Source organism: Pelophylax lessonae (assembly GCF_965119305.1).
Source record: "Pelophylax lessonae genome assembly, chromosome: 7".
Lineage (NCBI taxonomy): Eukaryota > Metazoa > Chordata > Amphibia > Anura > Ranidae > Pelophylax > Pelophylax lessonae.
In genome coordinates, this window is record NC_138774.1 from 82,815,723 (window position 1) to 82,841,436 (window position 25,714).

Below are 25,714 nucleotides of genomic sequence, written 5' to 3' on the forward strand. Positions count from 1 at the left end.
CTTTTGGGTGTAGATATGATTTAGGCCTATCCTCAGGTCTGTGGTGGCACAATCTTTTAAATGAGTTACCAAAGCATTTTAATATGGGGTTTTCCATTCAGATGAGTGGAAGAAAAGTAGCTTGTTAGAGCAAGATGGAAGAAAAATCACTTTGGTCGGACAAATTAAAACAATATGCTTATTCTAGATGTCCAGGAGGAGGCTTTGAACTGTCATAAAGCTCATGGAAATACGTCTATAACAGAGTCATCAATAGGAAAATTCTTCTGGCAGAGTTCCAAGGAACAGTCAGTAGGAAAGGACATCTTTATAACCAGAAACAGGTGTGCCACCTCCATGCTGACATGAAAGCCTAACGAGAGGTTTATGGTTAGTGTTCTTGTTATGGGGACAATCTGCTACATGCCCCAGAGATGAATGAGCCGTGCTGTTCCTAAGTCCTTGTCGGTTTAAATTTTATGGGGAAAGAAAAAGATCTTGCATCTTGTGTTCTCCCGCTACTGAAAATAAACACAGCTTGTTGGCAGTGGATGCAGACCTTATTGGGATACAGGAAACAATACTTCTGTATCAGGCAGACCTTCGCTCACTGTAGAACAACTTAATTAGAAAAGCTAGCTGATGCCCTTAACATTTCCCTGGCTCGTAAAAAGCTTTTCTTTAAAGTGTAAAGCAAATTGGGCATAAAAATCAGAAACCTTAGGAGATCATGTTGATGGACAGTAATGCTGAGCCTGTGTTACCTTAAAGGGTAACCCCACTTTTGTGGGAAAAAATAGCGAATAAAAAAAAAATATATAGCATATACTATTTGCGACTCAAGTAATTGAATGTTATTAAAAATTACCTTTCCTTTTTAACCTGCAGCTCTGTCATTTTCTATAAAATGCAATACAATACATCTACCTGGAGGTGTTCTGTATACAGAATGGGTAGAGAATGCCCCCAAAAACATAATTTCCTGCTTTGTGATCAGCTCACTGATTTTCCCAGAAGTCTGCACCAAGATTTTTGACATCCCCTGAAACAAAAATGTCATTTTTGGTGAGCTACTCCCAACAGGAAACCATGTATAAAGGGATGCAGACCCTGCAATTGTCCTCATTAGAGCCCTACAGGTGCAGCAGCTGATTGATAATTATGAAACCACTCCCATTATATTCACTTACCACATGGACACAGGCTTGCCTTTGACCAGAACTTGGATACTGCTTCTGCTCTGTCACCAGTTCCTGACCCCCGCTCCATTCTTGACCACGTCTCTGTCTTATCTTACTGCCCACCTGCTGTTGACCTCAGCTATTCCTGTGACCACGCTTCTGTTCCCAGCTCTGCTCTCACATCTGGTTCAAGTGCCTATCTGGCTGTCATCTGTATCAGCTCTGCCCATTGCAGCTAGTTCCTGTTTTTTAAGTCTGCTAGGAGCTCTGAGAAGCCTCACATCTGTAACAAAAGCCTGTGTGGAGTGTCCCTTTAAATTTGGCTGGATTAGCTACCATTCCTGACCTGATGTCCTGCCAGCCTGCCAGGATCTGCATCTCCTGCTGCAAGCACTCCCCTGCTGGCACTAGTTAGGGTTACAATGTTGTATATGGCATTTCTCGCTTTACTCATCTCCGTAACAAAGGGAAAGGTACTATGTAGACCACATAGGGAACTAGAAACCTTGCTTACTGATAAGAGTGCAGCGCAGGCAAAGAAGAAGAGGAAATTCTCAACTCACAAGTTTTCGGACATAGTTACAGTCAGGTCCATAAATATTGGGACATCAACACAATTCTCATCTTTTTGGCTCTATACACCACCACAATGGATTTGAAATGAAACAAACAAGATGTGCTTTAACTGCAGACTTTCAGCTTTAATTTGAGGGTATTTACATCCAAATCAGGTGAAAGGTGTAGGAATTACAACAGTTTGTATATGTTCCTCCCACTTTTTAAGGGACCAAAAGTAATGGGACAATTGGCCGCTCAGCTGTTCCATGGCCAGGTGTGTGTTATTCCCTCATTATCCATTTTACAAGGAGCAGATAAAAGGTCCAGAGTGCATTTCAAGTGTGCTATTTGCATTTGGAATCTGTTGCTGTCAACTCTCAATATGAGATCCAAAGAGCTGTCACTATCCGTGAAGCAAGCCATCATTAGGCAGGAAAAACAAAACAAACCCATCAGAGAGATAGCAAAAACATTAGGTGTGGTCAAATCAACTGTTTGGAACATCCTTAAAAAGAAAGAACACACCGGTGATCTCAGCAACACCAAAAGACCCGGAAGACCATGGAAAACAACTGTGGCGGATGACCGAAGAATTCTTTCCCTGGCGAAGAAAACACCCTTCACAACAGTTGGCCAGATCAAGAACACTCTCCAGGAGGTAGGTGTATGTGTGTCAAAGTCAACAATCAAGAGAAGACTTCACCAGAGTGAATACAGAGGGTTCACCACAATATGTAAACCATTGGTGAGCCTCAAAAACAGGAAGGCCAGATTAGAGTTTGCCAAACAACATCTAAAAAAGCCTTCACATTTCTGGAACAACATCCTATGGACAGATGAGACCAAAATCGACCTGTACCAGAGTGATGGGAAGAGAAGAGTATGGAGAAGGAAAGGAACTGCTCATGATCCAAAGCTTACCACCTCATCAGTGAAGCATGGTGGTGGTAGTGTCATGGCATGGGCATGTATGGCTGCCAATGGAACTGGTTCTCTTGTATTTATTGATGATGTGACAGCTGACAAAAGCAGCAGGATGAATTCTGAAGTGTTTCGGGCAATATTATCTGCTCATATTCAGACAAATGCTTCAGAACTCATTGGATGGCGCTTCACAGTGCAGATGGAAAATGACCCGAAGCATACTGAGAAAGCAACCAAAGGGTTTAAGGGCAAGAAGTGGAATGTTATGCAATGGCCAAGTCAATCACCTGACCTGAATCCGATTGAGCATGCATTTCACTTGCTGAAGACAAAACTGAAGGGAAAATGCCCCAAGAACAAGCAGGAATTGAAGACAGTTTCAGTAGAGGCCTGGCAGAGCATCACCAGGGATGAAACCCAGCATCTGGTTTGGTCTATGCATTCCAGACTTCAGGCTGTAATTGACTGCAAAGGATTTGCAACCAAGTATTTAAAAATGAAAGTTTGATTTATGATTGTTAATCCGTCCCATTACTTTTGGTCCCTTAAAAAGTAGGAGGCACATATACAAACTGTTGTAATTCCTACACCTTTCACCTGATTTGGATGTAAATACCCTCAAACTAAAGCTGAAAGTCTGCAGTTAAAGCACATCTTGTTTGTTTCATTTTAAATCCATTGTGGTGGTGTATAGAGCCAAAAAGATTAGAATTGTGTCGATGTCCCAATATTTATGGCCCATCCAGTTCAACCTGTGTAGGTGTGCGTGGCCGTAATCACCTCCCATATCCCTGAATGTTTTGATCCTTGAGGTGTACATCCAAGAGTCTTTTAAAAGAAGCCTTACTCCCTGCAGTAACTACCATATGTGGTAGAGAATTCCACAGTCTAGTAGCCCTTACTGTAAAGAACCCACTGTGTAGCCTGAGGTTAAAACGCTTCTCCTCTAATTGCATTGTATGGCCTCGAGTCCTCATGCATTCCTTGCGACTGAATAGTTTTTTTTCTATGTTGATATCACTGTTGAGGTATTTATAAATTGCTATCATGACCCCTTTTAGGTGTCTCCTCTCAAGGGAGAATAAATCAAGCACTTGTAAGCGCTCTTCATAATCAAGGTCCTCCAATCCCCTAATCAGTTTAGTTGCCCTTCTCTGGACTCTTTCCAGCTCTAACACATCCCTTCTGAGGACTGGCGACCAAAACTGGACAGAATACTCCAGATGCGGTTGGACCAGTGTTTTATAAAGTGGTAGGTTTTTAGTTTTTAGACAGATTTACAGGTATTTTTTTTTTTTGCACGTATTGAACAAATATAATAAAACCTTTCAAGGGTACATTTAAGAGACCAAAAGGGATCAAATACGTTTTAGGCAGTGTTAATATACTGTGGCTGCCTATTTTGAAGGAAAATTTCAGGTATGGCATTTTATACAGTTACATTGGTCCAGCCTGGACCAATGTAACTATGCAAATATCCTACCTATGGGATCCCACTAATAGCTGAATAGCACCATACTAGACATCTCTTCTCCAATGATTTTCACTAGCTTTTGGCTCCCGTGCTAAGCAGCTGCCATGCTACATTGTTAACACAGGAGGTTGGCCACTCAGCACAGGTGCAATTTAGAAAATGCTTTGCAGTTTCTCAATAAATATAAAGCATTTTGTGATTGGAGGTGGAGGACGTAACGTCACCATCCCACCTTTCCTCCTTTCCCAATCAGAGAGTACTTTGCATTTATTTAGAAAATGCAAAGTGACTTCTGAATTGTGCCCATGCCAAGCAGTCAATTTTCTGGGTACAGAATGCAGAGGGGTAGCTACTTGGCACAGGAATCAGAAGCTAGTTAAGGTCACTGTATCTACTACAGTGATTTCCATCTTCCACAGGATTCCGCAGGTATGCTATATGCAAAGTTACATTAGTCCAAACTGGACTGATGTAATTATGTGAAAGACCACTTGAAGACCAGGCTTTTTTTCTGACATTTGTTCCTTACAAGTCAATTCAGCATTTTTTGCTAGAAAATTACTTAAAACCACTAAACATTATATATATTTTTTTAGCAGAGACCCTAGAAAATAAAATGGCGGTCATTGCTATATTTTATGTCACAGTGTATTTGCACAGCAGTCTTGCAAACACAATTTAAAAAAAAAAAAATAACTTTGATGAATTAAAAAAAAAAAAAGTAAAGTTAGCCCAATTTTTTTGTATATCGTGAAACATGATGTTACACGGAGTAAATAGATTCCCGACATGTCATGCTTTAAAACTACAGTACTTTAAAATCTCCATAGGAGACATTTTATACATTTTTATAGGTTATCTGTTTAGAGTTACAGAGGAGGTCTAGCATTAGAGTTATTGCTCTTCCTCTAACAATCACGGCGATACCACACATGTGTGGTTTAAACACTGTTTACATTTGCGGACACAACTTATGTTTATGTTCACTTCTCCATGCAAGCATTGAGGGAATAAAGCGCTTTAAATTTTTAATTTATTTTTTATTTTACTTTTTATTTTTTATTTTTACACTGTCCCTGTAATTTTTATTTTTTTTTTACTTTTATTACTGTCACAAGGAATGTAAACATCCCTTGTGACAGTAAGAAATAGGCAGTGACAGGTATTCTTTATGGAGGGATCTGGGGTCTTTAGGACCCCAAACCCTTCCTCTGCACTTGAACGCATTAAAAACATCAATATCTGTGTTTTTGAATCCTTTCAAATTTTTAAAACTGACGCCTTCAAAACCCCAGTAAACTGGAAGTGACACTGTGGTGACGCTTCCAGGTTACAACATCGGAGACCTGATCAAAGCCGTTTCCGGCTTTATTCGTGTCCCTGACCAGCCGGCGGTTGTGCCGGCTGGTCGCTCGGATCTCCTGATGGGATAGGAGAGCCTGGGCGGAGCAATGGAAGGCGGCGGGATGTCCCCTCCAAGCTGCTTAGCTGCATCTGTTATTACAAGAAAGCCAATCGCCAGCTCTAAAAAACGGTACTGGGTTGATGCCTGCAGCTGCATCACCCCAGTACAACCACTTGAAGCAGAATGATGTACAGGTACATGATTTTGCGTCAAGTAGTTATAGAATAGAATTTTATCACTATACACATTGCTGTCAAGGGGAGCTGTGAGGGGTTAAGTGCTTAGGGAGGGTTTTAAGCTTAAGAAGATAGCTTAGAGGTTGTGTTACAGCTAAATGCTGGTCTTGCCTGAAACCTTGCACAATTATAGAGACTCCTTCCCTTCTACTGAAAATGCATGGTCTGATTTCACTACACACCCTGAGCTGCTCACAGCATGTGTTACAAGCTGCAGTAAGTTAGATAAAGCCTACCAAATTTTCTTGTTGAAGGATGTCTAGTATTACTTAACTCTTTTCTCCACAGCCTTACAGTCACTCACAAGCTCTTTTCATTCATTGGATTTGAGTTGTTTCACTCATGGAGGCTTAGCATCATATGTAAGGGTTATCTCAATTTGGCCACAAAAGTGGAAATACACTTTTAGTTTTTTTTTTAAAAAACAGGAAAGGGTTAAAGTTGGCCATAGATACTGTCGATCAAAACGTGGCTGGTTTAGCAGAAACCGGATAAATCTCGATCCCCGTGTGGCTGTCCCTGTTCAACAGAAGTCAATTGTTAAATCGACTTTTGTTAAATGGCAATGTTGGAGAAATTTTGTCAATGAGTGGCTGCAGCCAATCATTCTGACAGTGGAGAGTGCCGCTATTAGAATGCAATGTCTTGCTTGTGTGGCAGCCAGCCCGCTGGCTGAACGAAGAAAATAATAAAAATAAAACAACCCATCTATAACCAGCTTTAGAGTAGGCAGCTTTAAAGCAGGGTGCTTCAATACAGGAAGAGCCAAAATTGATATTGTCACTTTACTGGCGCTGGGAAAAAAATGGTGCAATTACCTTACTGTCCTTTAAAGTATAATTTAAGGCAAAACTTAACCAACGCTAAATCTGTTCTCTGCCACATTTTAATCCTAATCTATCTAACCCTGTAAAGCAAAAATTGCTTTACTTACCTACAGTATTTTGCAGCCTATCCAGTCCGGTCGCAGCATCAGCTGTCAGCAGCGGCTTCAGCACGGATGCGGGTGCAGGAGAGGCAGCAGACAACAGAAGCCCCATAGTAACTCCATGGATGATATCACTTCCCTGGCATTTCACAGCCGTTGCCAGTCCTCTCCTGCACACAGCATCCGCCACTGGAGACCAGACTGGATTGGCTGCAGAATAGGTGGGTACAGCGATTTTTATTTTACAGGGTTAGAAAGATTAGGGTTAAAATGTGGCAGTGAGGAGGTTTAGAGTTAGGTTTTGTCTGGACTTACATTTTAAAATATTTTATTTTTGAATTCTAAGAAGTGCGCATAATTTGAATGTAAAGACACTTTAAAGAGTGGTGTATTAAACCCTGGTACAGCTTTAAATTTGGTGTTCCAAAATCTTAAGTTACAAAAAGGCATAGGCTTTCACACAGCAGGATGGCTTGGATACTGAGACATCAACAGGATAAAAAACAAATGTCTTCTGTAGGCAGACTTCACCCCCTCCAAAAATTCAAGATGAAAATGGAATACCTCTACAATGTTTAGTTTGTACTGACTATAAATAATGAGAATTTGCTGTGCAATTCCATCTTGTGTTTGCTGCTGTGAATTCAGCTTTCCTGGGGGTTCTGGCTGACTCATGTATTTCTTTTTATATGAGCAGCTGAATAACTGCTTTTCCCTCCCCTGTGCAGTGAGCAATATCCAGGGTTAAAGTCTCCCGCTGTCTAACACAAGCTGATCAAGCAAGAAAGCCAGCTTCGCCCTAACCTGCTGAGAGTCCCCCAACAGCTTAGATCCAGACCAGACTTCTACGGCCTCAATATTAAGGAGTTATTTTATGTCTCTGACGCCTGGAGCTACTGCTCTTACTTCCCGTTTTGGAGTTAAATTGTCCTTGAGAGACACCTAGCCGAGGTCCTGTTTTATGAAACTTTCCCGAGGAGCAACTCTTGCCCTTTTTACTATCACTTTGGTAATATATGGCTCAATCACAGATGCGGCTAAGGAAGTAATTTCGGAGTCAGTTAAAAGTGTGATTGCACTTAAAAGAGCTGACGTGGAAAAGACTATCACTGCTGCAGTGGAACGGACCGCAGAGAAAATTGACACTGCCCATGGTGGAAACAAGAAGAATCTGGATATGGAGACATTAGTATTTACCTTTGGTTAATGATGAACACCTTGGCAAAATTATACAATTAAATGTGAGATCTTGCAAGTCTTCCCTGGCAATGTGCTTTCAGTCTTAATAAAATAGACCCACAGAGAGACCAACGGAGGCAAGGGGGTGTAGGTTTCAGACTTTGGATTCATATCTATCTATCTATGGATTCATATCTATCTATCTATGGATTCATATCTATCTATCTATCTATCTATCTATCTATCTATCTATCTATCTATCTATCTATCTATCTATCTATCTATCTATCTATCTATCTATCTATCTTATCTACTGTATCTATCTTTTTTGATGAACATATACTGTATGAAGAAATTAGTTTACTTTAGTATACCTTCAATAATTAAAAATGGTGAGAACAGGCAGCACGGAGTCTGCATTAAGGATGATCGAACTTTTGAAAAGTTTGGTTCGACCAGAACACCCGAATTTCCCGAAAGTTCGGTTTGGATTCCAGAACCCCATTGAAATCAATGGGACCCAAACTTCTGGAATCAAAAAACACCATTTTGAAGCCCTAAAACCCAATAAATGCCCCTAAAAAGTGCCTAGGGTTCTGGGTCATGCCCCAGGGACTATGAATCAGGCAAAAAAAGTTCTTAAAAATTGTTGTTTTTGATATATATATATATATATATATATATATATATATATATATACCCCTAACCCAGAATCTGCATAGTGGGGTCACCCTGACATGGTAGAGTTTGGTCACCCTGACATGGCAGAGTCAGTTCACCCTAAACTACACTACAGTCACCCTGACATGGCAGAGTCAGTTCACCCTAAACTACACTATGGTCACCCTGACATGGCAGAGTTAAGTCACCCTGACATGGCAGAGTCAGTTCACCCTAAACTACACTACGGTCACCCTGACATGGCAGAGTCAGTTCACCCTAAACTAGAGTATGGTCACCCTGACATGGCAGAGTCAGGTAACCCTAAACTACACTACGGTCACCCTGACATGGCAGAGTCAGGTCACCTAAACCACACTACGGTCACCCTGACACTTAAAGCTATCCCTACAAAAACAAGATTTTTGAATCTAACTATAGTGGTATATAGTACCCTAACTACACTGCATATCCCTTTCCTCACACTAACAATTGCAAAATGACACTGGAGCTTTACAAGCAGCAGGAGAAACACAAATGCTTCCACTCTCTTCCACAGCCTCTGTATTACAGTGCTAGAATTTTGGCGGGGCTATGTTATATACTGGGGGGCGTATGGGGGGCGTATTCACTCCTGATTGGCCTCTGGACCCCGTAGTCACTCCAATCACATTTTACTGATGTTTCTGGGCCAATCATGGGCTTTTAAAGCCCAGTTCCTGTCCCATTGCATTATGGGCGGTTCTGGTGGTCGAATTCCGAACTTTTACCGCAAAAAGTTCAGAATTCGGCCGAATTTCGACCACCCAACCTTCGGGTCGAACCGTTCGATCATCCCAAAGACACAAAAAAAAACAAGCTGATATGCTAATTAGTTATTGTCTAAGTTCACCCTAATTTGTGGGTCTACAGCCTCCTATGGCAGACCCTGGTAATACTCCCTTGAGTGGATAATGCAACTCTAGACTCTAGTATGCATTTCAAGCACAGAGCCACAAAAAAAGTAAGATTAGAAGTGTGGCAAAGATTGAAACACAGTTATGGTAGAATAGATGGGGAATGGTAACATTTGAGAATAATTAAAACACAGTTTTGGAATGCATTCTGTCCAATCCTTTATTGTTGTGTTATGTTTTGAGTACAAGTCTAGTTTAAAGGGAATCTGTCAAGGAAGAAATATAGTGGCTGCCATTACCAATTTGATTTAGTGTGGATGAAAAACAAAAAGAACTGGACTCTGTCCTGGGACCAAGTCTGTTTAACTTGTTCATAAATTATATAGAGGTTGGTACAAATAGTTCAATCTCAGTGTTTGGTAATGATACAAAGTTAAGCAGGGCAATAACTTCACAACAGGTTTACAGTGGGTATAGAAAAGACCCCCCCCCCCATTCCCTTTAAAATAATCCCATGTTGTTGCTTTGCAGCCTGAATTTAAGGCATACCCAGTTTTTACTCAGTGTATCTTATAACATCCAAGTGAAAAATATAACACCAACATGGCAGAAAAAAATAAAAATAAATAAAATAACAGAATCATTGAGTTGGAAAAAGGATCACCCCCTTGTGTCAGTATTTTGTTGATCCACATTTTAGCTTTAATTACAGCCTTTAGTCTGTTGGGATATGTCTTTACTAACTTTGCACATCTAGACTTTGCAATATTTGTCCACTCTTCTTTGCAGAACTGTTTAGTTCAGTTAAAGTTAAATGTGATGGTGACCATTTGTGGACTGCAGTCTTTAGGTCATTGCACAGATTTTCAATGGGGTTGGAGTCTGGGGCATGCAAGGACATTCACCTTTTTCTCCTTCAATGACTGTGTGGTCATTTTCTGTGCTTTGGGTCATAGTCATGTTGGAAGGTAAACCTTATTCCCCGTGACAATCTTTTGGCAGACGGCAGCAGATTTTCCTCAAGAATTAGGCATTATTTTGCTTAATCCATTTTTCCTTCTATCCTGACAAGTGCTTCACGTCCCTGCAGCAGAGAGGCACTCCCATAATATGATATTACCACCTTAATGCTTTACTGTAGAAATGGTGTCATTTGGATGGTGAGCTGTATTGGATTTCCTCCAGACATATTGATTGGTGATGAAACCAAATAATTTGATTTTAGTCTCATGTGATCACAATACCTTTCCCATGTTTTCTTAGAATCGTCAAGGTGTGTTTTGGCAAAGCTCAGTGGTGACTGCATGAAGCCTTTCTTGAGGAGTGGCTTTTTTTTTTCAACCCTCCCATACAAGCCACATTTGAGGAGAATTTGTGATATTGTTGTCACATGCCCACAATGGGTTGCTGTAGGCCTCTTGGTAGCTTCTATGACCAGTTTCCTCCTGGCTCTTTTATCCAGTTTGGAGAGATGTCCTGATCCAGGGAGGGTCTGTGTTGCACCAAATACCTTGCACTTCTTCATTGATTAGACCTTTTAATTTTTTTTTTTTTTTTTTTTATCCGTTTGCCTGTCCACAATTTTATCCAGGAGATCCTGGTTTAAGTCCCTTGCCAACCTTCAGTTGCACTACCAGGGACCTAAACATGCCTTTTCCTGCTGAGCCAATCACAATTACCCAGCTGATCACAGTTAAAAGTCGAATAGCTTTGTGTGCCATTTAGATGATTAGCTACATCTGATTGAGTTTACAAGTCATTTTTAGAAGGAGCTGATCTTTTTTTAACTCAGTGATTCTGTTTTTGATTTTTTTTTTCTGACATGTTGGTGTTATATCTTTATTTGGATGTTATAAGTTGCACTGAGTAAATACAACTGGATAAACCAAAAACTGTGCCTGTCTTAATTTCAGGCTTCAAGCCAACAAAATGTGATTATTTTAAAGGGGTAAATCTTTTCTAAACCCACTGTAGCAATTATACAAAAAGACATACTTAAAATAGAGGGGTGGGCAGTTAAATGGCAAACGGAGGATTTAATATTGAAAAATGTGAAGTAATGCATTTGAGAGCTAGAAATATGAATGCAAGTTACTCACTAGAGGGAGAACCTCTGGGGGAAGACAAGGATTAAAACGCATCTTAACAGGCTCAGCAATAGCATGCAATGCTAAGTTGCAGAAATTAAGACCAGCAGACTATTAGCATTCATTAAAAGGGTATTTACTCAAGAGATAAAGCAATAATACCACTTTACAAAACTCTGGTTCGACCACATCTTGAGTTTGCCATCCAGTTTTGGTCACCAGTACTCAGGAAAGATGTGCTGGAACTGGAGAGAGTCCAGAGTAGGGCAAATAAGGGGGCTGAGGACTTCAGTTATGAGGAATGACTACAAATATTAACTTATTCTCCCTGGAGAAGAGGTGCTTAAGAGGGTATATGGTGGCAATATAGAAATCATTAAATGGTGACTCTAGTATTGGAAAGAAAGTATATAATCGAAGGTCTCTAAGAATGACATGTCGCCACACCATGAAGTTTGACAAGAAGCAGTTCAATCATACCCTGCCTAAGGGGTTATTTATTGTTAGATCAGTGAGGATGGGAAAATCCCTTCCACAGTTGGCGGGGTTAGCAGAGAGCAGAAAACACTTTTAGATGTGTTTCTTAGTAAACACAAAGTACTGGGATATGGAAAATGGTAGTGACATGAACACACAGCACACACATGTTGAACTGGATGGACCAGTGTCTTTATTAAACCGTATTAACTATGTAACTATGATTGACACCCCATTTCTAAATATAGCATGAAAATATTAGAGAGGACATTGTATAAATGTACTGATGTTCACCCCCCTAAAGTGATTCTGTACCTAAAGTGCAAATCCAGCTATTGCGTATATATGCAAAGGCTGCATTGTCAGGTCAATGTACAGTAAAATACAGTTCTACTGCTAAATTTACTCCAATTTTTGAGGCCTGTCATGTTACACATGCATTGTTGTTTGTTTGTCTTTAAATAATTTTGTCCTTTCTTCACTCAGTAGCTAGGGGATGTGCTGTGTAGTTAGTCCCACCTTTCTTCTTCTTCATGCTTTAGTCTCCATTCATTATATGTGCAGTATTCTGCTGGAGCTAGACATCCTTTAACTTTTTGACTTGATCTGATGTTCATCTGTTATGATCTTTGCAAGTTTTTGGATTCAAACTTTTAGCAATCTGCAGGATGCCATTTGAATCGAGTCATTGTCTGCCAAGCTACTAGACTGCAAGTTAAGCTATCTCACCACAACTGCATCAGTTATAGAGATCCCAGTTTCAGTGCTTAGATTGCAGAAGCAGAACAAGGCAACATTTCCATCACCAAAGACTGTTAACAACCCTTGCAACCATAAGCAGTAGTCCTGTACTATAACCCATAGTCATAAACAGAACATTTTCTTATTTACTGGTCCTAACCTGGCTTAAAAATTGTGGCAATGTATTAATTAACTGTATCTTTTTTGATAGGAAAAAAAGAGTGATTGAAATAAATGCTATTTTGCCGTCTATAGCAATGGGCATACTGTACCTAATGGTGAACCTGACCCTGACGATGGTTGAATTGACAACAACTATATCTTGCTTTTCCCCCAATTCTCCCTATGGCACATGCTACAGCTAAAGACTTTTTCTTATGCATGCATCAAACAAACAAAAGGATAGCAGCTGCTTGATCAATGAAAATGTATGTAGTTTGTCACAATAAGATGGGAATTAACAAAGTGCAAAAAAAAAAAATTATGAAAAAGTCTCCAGCCCATAGCCTAGCAATCAAAAAAGAGGACCTGTCCAATCTGTTATAGGTTTCAGAACAGAGGGCTTAATTGAGCACATTATCTCCTCTAACACACAACATTTAGTCCAACAGGCATTATCTGCTCAGGAAGAGCAGGGAACAAATCTGGCATTGTATGCAGAGATTTGGCCTAAACTCTGATGGGATTTTCTGGTGTTGTACCCAACTATACAGCTGCTATCATCAGCTGCATGAAGCAGAGCTTTTACAGTCACCTACAGCCATATTGAAAAAGGTTTATTTATTCCTAAGTGCATTAACCCATAGTAGCCAATCAGAACTCATCTCGTACTGGTCTGACTTCAGCAGAGTACTTTGCCACTGGCACTGTACTAAAATGTAGCAATTAAAGGGTCAATCCAACCAGAACTGTTATGTTAAACACTTGCTGACTGATATACGTATCCAAACATCCTGCCAGCAGGTGATTATTACAAGATCATGGCTGGTACTGTTTTTTTTTTCTGCCGGCGATCAACCATTTTGTGAAAGTGATCTCTTCCTCCATCTCCTCTGTGATAAATTAACCTTTTTTTTGGGAAAAAAAAAAAAAAGATAAATGAACCTAGAAGCAACAAGGATTTGGTCACTTCTGGTTTCAGAGCTGTGATTCCCTGGATGTTACAGGCAGGGAAGAAGATAACGAAGCACACTGTGTGCTTGGTTAGCTGCTTTAGAGGAAATGGAGACATCAGGGGGTCTAACAGACCCTCGATGTATCCAAAAAGAGTACCTGTCTCATGCCCAAAGCTTTGACAAGGGGGATTATTAGCCCCCTTATGATAGCAATAAAGTTAAAATAAAAAAATTAAAAGTGTAAAAACAATAAATTCATATAAAATAAATAATAAAAATGTTTTAGAGACCAGGCCTTTAACACTTTTTGTTTACATGTAAAAATTTGCATTTTTTCCTGGAAAATTACTTAGATCCCCAATCAATATACAGTATCTCACAAAAGTGAGTACACCCCTCACATTTTTGTAAATATTTTATTATATCTTTTCATGTGACAACACTGAAGAAATGACACTTTGCTACAATGTAAAGTAGTGAGTGTACATCTTGTATAACAGTGTAAATTTGCTGTCCCCTCAAAATAACGCAACACACAGCCATTAATGTCTAAACCGCTGGCAACAAAAGTGAGTACACCTCAAGTGAAAATGTCCAAATTGGGCCCAATTAGCCATTTTCCCTCCCCGGTATCATGTGACTCGTTAGTGTTACAAGGTCTCAGGTGTGAATGGGGAGCAGGTGTGTTAAATTTGGTGTTATCACTCTCTCATAATGGTCACTGGAAGTTCAACATGGCACCTCATGGCAAAGAACTCTTTGAGGATCTGAAAAAAGAATTGTTGCTCTACATATAGATGGCCTAAGCCACAGGTGTCAAACACAAGGCCCGCGGGCCGAATCCGGCCCTCCAGGTCATTTTATGTGGCCGTCGCACCTCTCCTGTAGCTGCAGGAGAGCTCCAGTCCTCCTCCAGACCTTCTACTTTCTGCTTTCCAGCAATGCCTCTAGCTTCTTCCCAGCAGCACCACAAGGTAAGGTAGGTGCACTGTGATGTAAGGGAAAGTGGGGGACTCAACTTTTGATGGTGGAGAGGCTCTTGACGTCTTATGTAAGGGTAGGGGATGCTCTTGACATCTAGTCTTACAGATACAACCGGCCCTTTTGAGGGCAATCATAATGCTGATGCGGCCCTCGATTAAATTGAGTTTGACACCCCTGGCCTAAGCTATAAGAAGATTGCCAAGACCCTGAAACTGAGCTGCAGTACAGTGGCCAAGACCATACAGTGGTTTAACAGGACATGTCCCACTCAGAACAGGCCTTGCCATGGTCGACCAAAGAAGTTTAGTGCACGTTCTCAGCATCATATCCAGAGGTTGTATTTGGGAAATAGATGTATGAGTGCTGCCAGCATTGCTGCAGAGGTTGAAGGGGTGGGGGGTCAGCCTGTCAGTGCTCAGACCATACGTCGCACATTGCATCAAGTTGGTCTGCATGGCTGTTGTCCTAGAAGGAAGCCTCCTCTCAAGATGATGCACAAGAAAGCCTGCAAACAGTTTGCTGAAGACAAGCATGCTAAGGACATTACTGGAACCATGTCGTGTGGTCTGATGAGACCAGGATAAACTTATGGCCTTGGGCTGCGTGAGTGCTGCAGCACTGCAGAGCTACAGTTCATTGAGGGAAGCATAAATGCCAACATGTACTGGGACATACTGAAGCAGAGCATGATCCCTTCCCTCTGGAGACTGGGCTGCAGGGCAGGAATCCAACATTATAACGACCCCAATCACAGCTCCAAGACGACCACTGCCTTCCTAAAGAAGCTGAGGGTAAAGGTGATATACTGGCCAAGATTCTTTCCAGACCTAAACCCTATTGAGCATCTGCGGGGCATCCTCAAATGGAAGGTGGGGGAGCGCAAGGTCTCTAACATCCACCAGCTCCATGATGTCGTCATGAAGGAGTGGAAGAGGATTTCAGTGACAACCTGTGAAGCTCTGGTGAACTCGCCATATGGAACTTAAAGAAGTTGTAAAGGCTGAATTTTTTTTTTTTTTAACCTATATGCATTCTCTGTATTAGGTTAAAAAACCTTCTGAGTGCAGCCCCCCCCCCCCTACTTTATACTTACTTGAGCCTATCTTGATCCAATACTGTGCATGAGAGCAGTACTTCTCAAGGTCCTCTCCCTCCTCATAGGCTCTGAGACAATCCTCCACATCTTCTAATCCACTTAATTCTCCTCACTCAGTTTGAGGTTCATCAGACCACAGTCATATTCCTCCTAGCCTTATTTAGTGAGTTACTGACCTGAAACAAACCAATGTGCGCTGTCTGCCGATCAGTAAAAGCAATATTAAACCCAAAAACAAAAAAATAGATATTGCAGCTTACAGGTCCTTACAACAGGTGGCTGCATTCGCTTTCTTTCTTTTTTTTTTTTTTTAAGAATTTTTTATCTTTATTTTCACCAGATGATCTGGCCAGGAACATACTTCCTATCTTATTGTGACTTCATTCTATGGAGGAGCAGCAGAGATACCGTTGCACAGCAGCATCATCAATCTTGGAAGAGGGTAGGTGTTAGATGCATTAGGATTTTCTTTTGACTTGACTAACAAAATAAAGAAAGGTCCACACTGGTGCGATGCGGGAACTACAGCGATTCTTGTGCAGGTTACCGAATCGCATCTGATCTTCAGGCAGTTCACACTGTTCTCTGCAAACAGCTGTGGGTGTCAATGTTAATTATAACTCCAAAATGGTTCACAGAACGCAGTGCGAACTGTAGAATTGGATGGAATCGGATCTAATTGGTCTGATCACCCAATGCAATCCGATTCCAGTGTGGAACAAAAAAAGGGTCCTGCACAATTTTGGTACAAATGTGATGTCTATGCAATACAGTTTGTATGGCTGAAATCACATTTCATGTGATGTGCACAGCAAAGCGGTGTGAATCACATGCGATGTCTGACCTTGCACCAGTGTGAACCCAGCCTAAAGCCAGGTGACACTTTTTAAGCTGTTACAGCAAAAGTTTTTTTTTTCTTTCCTTTTGGAATGAAGGTTTTATAAGGAATAAAAAGCTGACCATTGTAAGCAGCCCTGTCAGTAGTAAATGGTTTGTCTCAACCCTCTAATTGCCACTTTTGCTTGACAGTTTAGTCCGTTATAGGAGTCAAAAAATACCAGACTGGCTAGATCACAAGATAAAAAACAGGAAAAAAGCCTAAGGCCCCTTTCACACGAATGATCCGATCAGATCCGCCTGTCAGTTTTTTAGGCAGATCTGATTGGATCCTCCATGCATCCCTATGGGGCAGCGGATGTCAGCGGAGACATGTCCGCTGACACCCGCTGCCATCCGTATCCGATCCTGTCTGTGAAATCTGGACAGATGGAAACCCTATTTTCCATCCGTCCAGGGGATCAGTTCGGATGGGATCGGATGAGAACGGACAGGCAGTCCGCTCTCATCCGATTCCCCCATAGAGAGCAGCAGGGCTCTGACACCTCACTCTCTGCACACAGAGCGGAGACAGAGCTGTCATCCGCCTGCTCAGCGGGGGGGGGATCAATCCCCTCTGAGCAGAGAACGGTCCACACCGGACAGCGGACCGTGTCAAAGGTGCCTAAAAAGCTAAACAAATTCAGCCACCATACCTGGTAAGCTACAATATATTACATGTTTGCTTGTGGGTTTAAAACTGCTTTAATGTTGACTTGTGTTATTGGTCCAGGTTTGCTTTAAGTATATTGCCGCAGTACGTAAACAAAGAATGATAACAATATATACTATGAAGAAAAGGAAACAGACTCCAACCCACATGACATGCACAGCTGGGAATTCAGAGCCTACATAAAACCAGCTGGAAAGATGCAAGAGACGCCATTGGCTTTAGCTGAAATAAATGGATGGCAGATTAAGGATGCTGAGATAATGTAGGAAGAAGGCTGACGGAGATAGGCATGAGAAAAAATACAGAAGACAGTCACCAGCAATTGTACAGCTCAGTCATCACACAATACACACACCCTTTAATGTCAGACAGAACGGAGCGCAGAAGTTCAAGATTCTAACTCTGCCCTATTCAGTAAATCAAAGATGTTTTACTGTTATGGCATTACCATGTAGTACCCTACAAACGTTTAAAATAGTATTAAACCCAAAAGCAAACATTTATTATATTGCAGCTCACCATTTCTTAGATGTGGAGGTTGCATTTGTTTTTGTTTTTTCCTTCTATTTTCACCAGGTGTTCTAGTCAGTACATAGTTACATAGTTACATAGTAGTTGAGGTTAAATAAAGACCAGTGTTGGGGGTAACTAGTTACAAAGTAACTGATTACAGTAACTACATTACTTTTTTTGGTAACTAAGTAAAGTAACTAGTTACAATACTAATATTGGTAACTACACTACTTTACTAGGCTATAGGAACGCGCTTTCCTGCGTTACCCAAGCCGTGCGATACAATCGTTATTTCGAAGAATAGAGAGGGATGAAGTTTATTACTTTTTGTTGCACTTTATGTTTTATTCTGTTTTTTTCACGTTTTGTTCTCATGTTTCCCAAAGTCTGTGTTTATACAATAAACTCTATGCAGAAAGAGTGTCATGTATCTTCTTCTACACGGTCAATTAAGAAAGAGGAAAGTAAAGTAATAAGTAGTGAAGTTACTTTTCAAATGCAGTAACTTGTAAAGTAATCTCATTACAATTTACAGAAGTAACTAGTAACTAGTAACTAGTTACATTTTTTGAGTAACTACCCCAACACTGATAAAGACAATAGTCCTTCCAGTTCATCCTGTGTAGGTGTGTGTGGCCGTAATCATCTCTCATACCCCTGAATGTTCTTAGCCTTGAGATGTACGTCCAAGAGTCTTTTGAAAATAGCCATACTTCCCGCAGAAACTACCTTTTGTGGTAGAGAATTCCACAATCTTGTAGCCCTAACAGTAAAGAACCCCCTGCGTTGCCTGAGGTTAAACCACTTCTCCTCTAATCGCATTGTATGTCCTCGCGTCCTCAAGCAATCATTGCGACTGAATCATTTTTTTTCTATGCTGAGATCACCGTTGAGGTATTTGTAAATCACTATCATGTCCCCTCTCAGGCGTCTCTTCTCTAGGGAGAATAAATTGAGCGCTTGTAATCGCTCCTCATAATTAAGGTCCTCCAATCCCCCAATTAGTTTAGTTGCCCTTCTCTGGACTCTCTCCAGCTCCAACACAACCCTCCTGAGGACTGGCGACCAGAACTGGACAGAATACTCCAGATGAAGTCGGACCACAGTTTTTTATAAAGTGGTAGGATTATAGTTTTATCTCTGGAAAACATCCCCTTCCTTATGCATGCCAATGTTCTGCCAGCTTTGGCAGCTGCAGCTTGACATTGCATGCTATTGCCTAGTCTATCCTCTACTAAGACTCCCAGATCTTTCTCCATTTTTTATTCCCCCAGGGGTCCCCGGTCCCCCCCCCCCCCCCAGCGTGTATTGTGCTTTTATGTTTTTAGTCCCCAAGTGCAATACCTTACACTTCTCCACATTAAACCTTGTTTGCCATGTCGTTGCCCACTCTGTTATTTTGTTCAGGTCATTCTGTAAGATATCTGCCTCATGTTGTGAAGTTATTGTCATGCCCAATTTTGTGTCATCTGCAAAAACTGATATCAAGCTACTGATCCCGTCCTCAATGCTGTTTATGAATAAATTGAACAAGGTTGGTCCCAGGACTGAGACATGGGGGACCCCACTTACCACCCCAGAATAGTCTGAGTATGCGCTATTTATTACCACCCTTTGGACGCGCCCTTTTAACCAGTTCCATATCCAAGAGCAAACCTTGTGGTCGATGCCTGCAGACCTTATTTTATAAATTAAGCGCGACAGTAAGTCTGTTGTTTTTTAAAAAAACAAGCTCTTCAGCAGAATTTATCAGTTTTTGAGTTCAGACAAACCTTTCAACGCTGGCAGGGGTGATTACAATGACCAGCTTTTATTTAGTTATTTCAAATCTTTATTCCAAAAAGGAAAAACGGTTTGTCGTAACTGCTTATAAAGTATTACCCGGAGTCTGGTTTCAGTTTGTTAGTGTATTTAAATCTGCTTGTACATTTGCACTCCCCTCCCCTCCCCCCCCAGACCGACCTTGCTGCTATATTGCTGTATTGCCAATTATGATTAAGCAATCTTGAATCGTGAAACGCGTCAACTGTTTGTGGCTCGATTGTCTTGTCTTGTTGGATTTACAATCTTAATAAGGGATTATTTTATCTTCATCCACTGGAGTGCGGTCAAACCTCTTTTCATTTACATTGAGTGGATCCAGACCACGGACTGGACCTGTACCTAGTTGCTTGAGGGTTGGATTGTCCTCACCTGGAGCGGTGTACATTTCCTTTCAGCTATCCAAAGGGGCCTCAATGCTCATTCATCCAGAGTGGAGGCACTCTAATACAGGAGGTGTGTTACTGGCCAGATCACCAAGTGAAAAACACAAAAAAAACGAAAACTGATACAGCCACTACATCTAATGATTGGTAAGCTGCAATACACTATATTTTCAAAAGTATTGGGACACCTACCTTTACACACACATGAACTTTAATGGCATCCCAGTCTTAGTCCGTAGGGTTCAAAATTGAGTTGGCCCACCCTTTGCAGCTATAACAGCTTCAACTCTTCTGGGAAGGCTGTCCACAAGGTTTAGGAGTGTGTCTATGGGAATGTTTGACCATTCTTCCAGAAGCGCATTTGTGAGATCAGGCACTGATGTTGAACGAGAAGACCTGGCTCGCAGGCTTCACTCAAATTCATCCCAAAGGTGTTCTGTTGGGTTGCGGTCAGGACTTTGCACAGGCCAGTCAAGTTGCTCCACCCCAAACTCACTCCTCCATGTCTTTCTGGACCTTTCTTTATGAACTGGTGCACAGTCATTTGAAAACAGGAAGGGGCCATCCCCAAACTGTTCCCACAAAGTAGGGAGCATAAAATTGTCCAAAATGTCTTGGTATGCTGATGCCTTAAAAGTTCCCTTCACTGGAACTAAGGGGCCAAGCCCAACCCCTGAAAAACAATCCCACGCCGTAATCCCCCCTACACCAAATGATTTGGACAAGGGCACAAAGCAAGCTCAATAAAGACATAGATGAGCGAGTTTGGGGTGAAGGAACTTGACTAATCCTGACCTCAACCCGATAGAACACATTTGGGATTAATTAGCCAGGCCTTCTTATCCAACATCCGTGCCTGACCTCAAAAATGTGCTTCTGACACACTCCTAAACCTTTTGGACAGAATTCACAGAAAATTTGAAGCTGTTATAGCTGCAAAGGGTGGGCCAACTCAATACTGAACACTACAGACTAGGACTGGAATGCCATTAAAGTGCATGTAAAGGCAGATGTCCCAATATTTTTGACAACATAGAGTATATTCCATTTTTGGTTTGGGGTTTAATATCCTCTTAGTGCACAAATTAAATGATATTGCATTTACCTGGATAGAAAACTAGTTGCAGCAGTACATCCAGATGGTGGTGATTATTAACAAATTTTTTGAATGGTTTGGAGTTGTTTGTTGCGCGCCCCAAGGCTCTGTCCTGGGACCAATCCTGTTTAACTTGTTCATAAATGATATAGAGGTTGGAATAAATAGTTTAATCTCAGTGTTTGCTAATGATACAAAGCAAAGGTATACACAGTGGCGGACTGACCATTCGGGCACTGCCCGAGGGCCCGGAGCCAGTAGGGGGCCCCATGAGAGGCTCTGTCACTGCACTTTAACTTGTAGCAGTGTACCTGCAGAGCAGTTTCCATACATGCTACTCTCCTTAGCAGTCCATTTCCTGTCAGTCTCGGTAGATCAATGACATGTGATCGATCCCTCCATCCATCCACCACAGACTCCTTTTTCTGAGGAGAGGAGAGGACAGAGATAGTGGACAGCATTCAGAGTGGAGAGCTCAGTGTGCAGGCAGAGAAAAGGGGACACCCCTGCAAGAGCGCCGTGCATGGCAAGCCCAGCCCTGATCATTGCCTGATCATGGAGAAAAATATAAAGTAATGCACCTGAGAGCTAAAAATTTGAATGCAAGTTGCACGCTAAGGGAGAACCTCTGGGAAGATTGAGGATGGAAGAGGTTCTAGGGGTCCTAGTAGATGACAGACTCAGCAATAGCGTGCTATGCCAAGCTGCAGAAAGCAAGACCAGCAGATTATTAGCATGCATTAAAAGGGGTATTTACTGAAGAGATGAAACTATAATTCTACCACTTTATAAAACTGGTTCGGCTGCATTTTGAGTATGCCATCCAGTGTTTTCACTAATCTTCAGGAAGGATGTGCTGGAAATGGAGAGAGTCCAAAAAACAATAACAAAGTTAATACGTGGGCTGCAGGACCTCAGTTATGAGGAACAACCACTAACTCTGCAATTTCCTTGGAAATGAGGTGCTTCAGAAGGGATATGGTAGTGATATACAATCCTAGAATGGTGGCTTCAGTATTGGGACGCAGTGATTGTAAGTTTTTTCTTTGTTAAAAATAACAAACATGTCACACTTACCCGCTCTGTGCAGTGGTTTTGCACAGAGCAGCCCAGATCTTCACCTTCTTGGGTCCCTCTTCAGTGCTCCTGGCCCCTCCCTATCTGCCAAGGGCCCCCATGGCAAGCAGCTTGCTATAGGGGCACCCGAGCCAAGCCGCAGCTCTCTTGTGTCCCTCTCTCTCCTAATTGGCTCACTGAATGTGATTGACAGCAGCAGGAGCCAATGGTGCTGTGCTGCCATTTCAGCCATTGAGGAGGGAGAGAGAATGCATTAAGATAAAAAATTCTTCTGACTTTACAACCCCTTTAATCTTAGGTCTTAAAAGAAGGCATGTGTCCATGCAATAGAGTTGGATGAGAAATAGTTCAATCGTAAAGTGTTACTAAACCCAGGACCCTGCATTGACTATATGTGGTCTCCCACAGTACACAGAACATGGAAATGCAATTATCTTGGTAAATATAAACTGCTAAATACCTTTTCTCATCAGCAGTATATAGCAGTCTTGTGACTTCTAGCAGCGTCTGGCCTAGCACTGGTTAAAGCTTGTAAGATGAGTTTTCATTCTCCTCTGACTGTCCTATGAGGCTGCATGACCCCTGACCCCCTGTCTGCACAGTGCTGAGTGGCCCTGTGCTGATCACATGCACCCTCCCAAAAAACCACAAAAAAAATTCTCTAGCAATACACACCAAGCTGGGCATGTGCAGAGTGCCTCCAAGGCAGAAGGAAGAAGGGGAGATTTAGAGAAGACAGGATCAAACAGTCTTTTTACACAAGGCTGAGGACCCCTTTAATCCCATAGGTTCTCAGTGAGTATAACATGCATGCTTTACTGCATATAAAGACTGATTTTTCTCTCGTGGGTTTAGTAATACTTTAAATGGTGTAAGGGATTCTTTACCATTATAGTGGTAAGGGTGTGGAACTTTCATCCACAGATGGTGGTGTCAGTAGGGAGTGTAGAAAAATCCAAAAAGCTTTTAAATGTATTTCTTAATGAGCACAATGTACAGGGATATGAAAAATGGTAGTATACATTAGTGTTTTGAGAGTGGTTTGGACAGAGCATAAGTTCGTCCAGCGAACACCTTCATTTTTTGGGGCTCACTGCACAGTGCATTCTTAGCCCTGATTGGGCAAAGCTTTATAGCTATAGAGACCCAATCAGTGATTCTGTGCAGCTGTTGCCATATGTGTTACCATATGTGTTACACAGCTCAGATACAAAACATATTCCTTCCCGAAAAGTGAGTCACACTAGCAGCGCTTATTATAGTCTTTGTTTATACCCCAAACAGGGTTTTAAATGATAATAATCAGGCAGATGTGCAGTCTCTTGAAAAGATCACAGATTACTGTCCATTCTCCCCGGTGTTGGATGAGAGAAAAGAGGGCATGCACCTTCACCACACCTTGTGGACACCTCCCTTGGTAGTACTCAATCACCAATTCGCTTCTTGTGCTGTGCATTTAATCGGTTCCCTGGTAAAACCGCACGCCAATCTCCAGAGGAAAAGCTGACACCCCTCACTTTCTGCCAATACTATCCTCGGATGTACGCACCAGAATAATGGATGTAGTGCAAAAAATAGGGAGGACTCAAAGGTCAATATGTAAAAGCACCATTAAATTTTATTGCACAAACACCCCTTTCCCCTTTCACATTCCACTCACAAAAATCACAAAATTCAGGGCACAAAAAATTCCAAATTATCAGATCCAACAAAGATAGGTAAAGATGTGACTAAGAGTACCAATACGGCATCAGCGTCTCACCCTCCGCTGCTCGGTAGTTGCCAGCTCTTCAGTGGTTCCCGGGAAGGCGCTTGACAGCCGCTCGGTGTCCTGTCATCACGGTGACCGCACTTACGCGTTTCGTCATCAATGACTTCTACGGAGGGCGTGGGCACATGGCACGGACACCGCTACTTATCTCCCTCCTCTCCCCGCAGTTAACCCCTACAGGAGACACACAGGCAAGCCATCATAGCCGGCAAGGAGCATTATGCGCTTCATTGGAGATCATTGATTTTGACTTATACAACGCTGGTGACTATCTACAAACTCTCCAAAGGATAACCATTTCTGGTCACTGACCAGCCCCCAGTTCTCATGAGTATTGAGTATTAATCAAGGGTCGCATCAAATCCAATGGGGGTCAGCATGATCTTTTGTATCACCAATATTATACCTGCTGCCTCTGTAACAGTTACCCGAAACAGTTGCCATAAACGCAGAAAGGTTGGAGCATCCTATCTATAAGGGATAAGTCTACTAAAACCATATACATTAAACCCTATCACGTTCCAAAACATGACAAATTAGGATATCCATTACCTCCAAAATATACATGTGACAAAAAATACGGCAAAAAATACGTCACTACCGCAGTTCAGTACACAGCGAAAGGAACATAAATCTGCACATAAGTCATTAGAGTACTTTAAATCTCATGCAAGTGGACATATATCTATATTAATATAGGTTAAAATGGCCCACACGCTCAGCGGTCATTTATGACCATGGGGACCATTTCTATACTCACAAAGAGCTGCATGCTAAAACAAGTTAAAATGTCAAAAACATAACTTAAAATGTATATAAAATATACACATATATGATATATATATATATATATATATATATATATATATATATACATACACATAAAAGCAAGGCATACTATTCATATTTGTAACCAGGTAAATTGGTATTATAAGCTCCCAATCACAATAATACCTGGAACCCAAATGGCTAGATCAATAATTACTAATGTAACAAGTCACATCCAGTTCTGTATTTAGACCATTTGGGTATAAGGAATTGGTCAAATAAATCCAATGTGTTTCGCTTTTAGATATCTCCCGGACCATATTTTATCCACGCCAAGCTGGATCTAATTTCTCCACTTCCCAAAACTTTAAGACTGACAGATCCCTATTATGCTTGCATCTGAAATGTAGGGAAATGCTGTGGTCCTTGAAGCCTTTAAGGATATTGGCTATATGTTTCCGACATCCTTTTGGCTAGAGTCCTTTTGGTGCGCCCAATATAAATTAGGCCATACGGACATTCTAAACAGTAAACCACGTGGGTAGAATTGCACGATATAAAATCTTTAATCTTAAATGTTTTCCCATTTCCACTAGAGACAAAAGAAGTTATGCCTCTCTAAGGGGTATTGACGTGCCTACAGGATATACACCTACGACAGGCATAAAAGCCTGCCCTATCTCAAAACATTTTGGGCTTCCTAGGGGGATCCGAGTCCTTTTGGACAATCCGATCACCAAAGGTAGGGGCTTTCCTATATATGAATACCGGCTCATTAGGTAACACTCTGCCCAAGATTTTATCCATACTCAA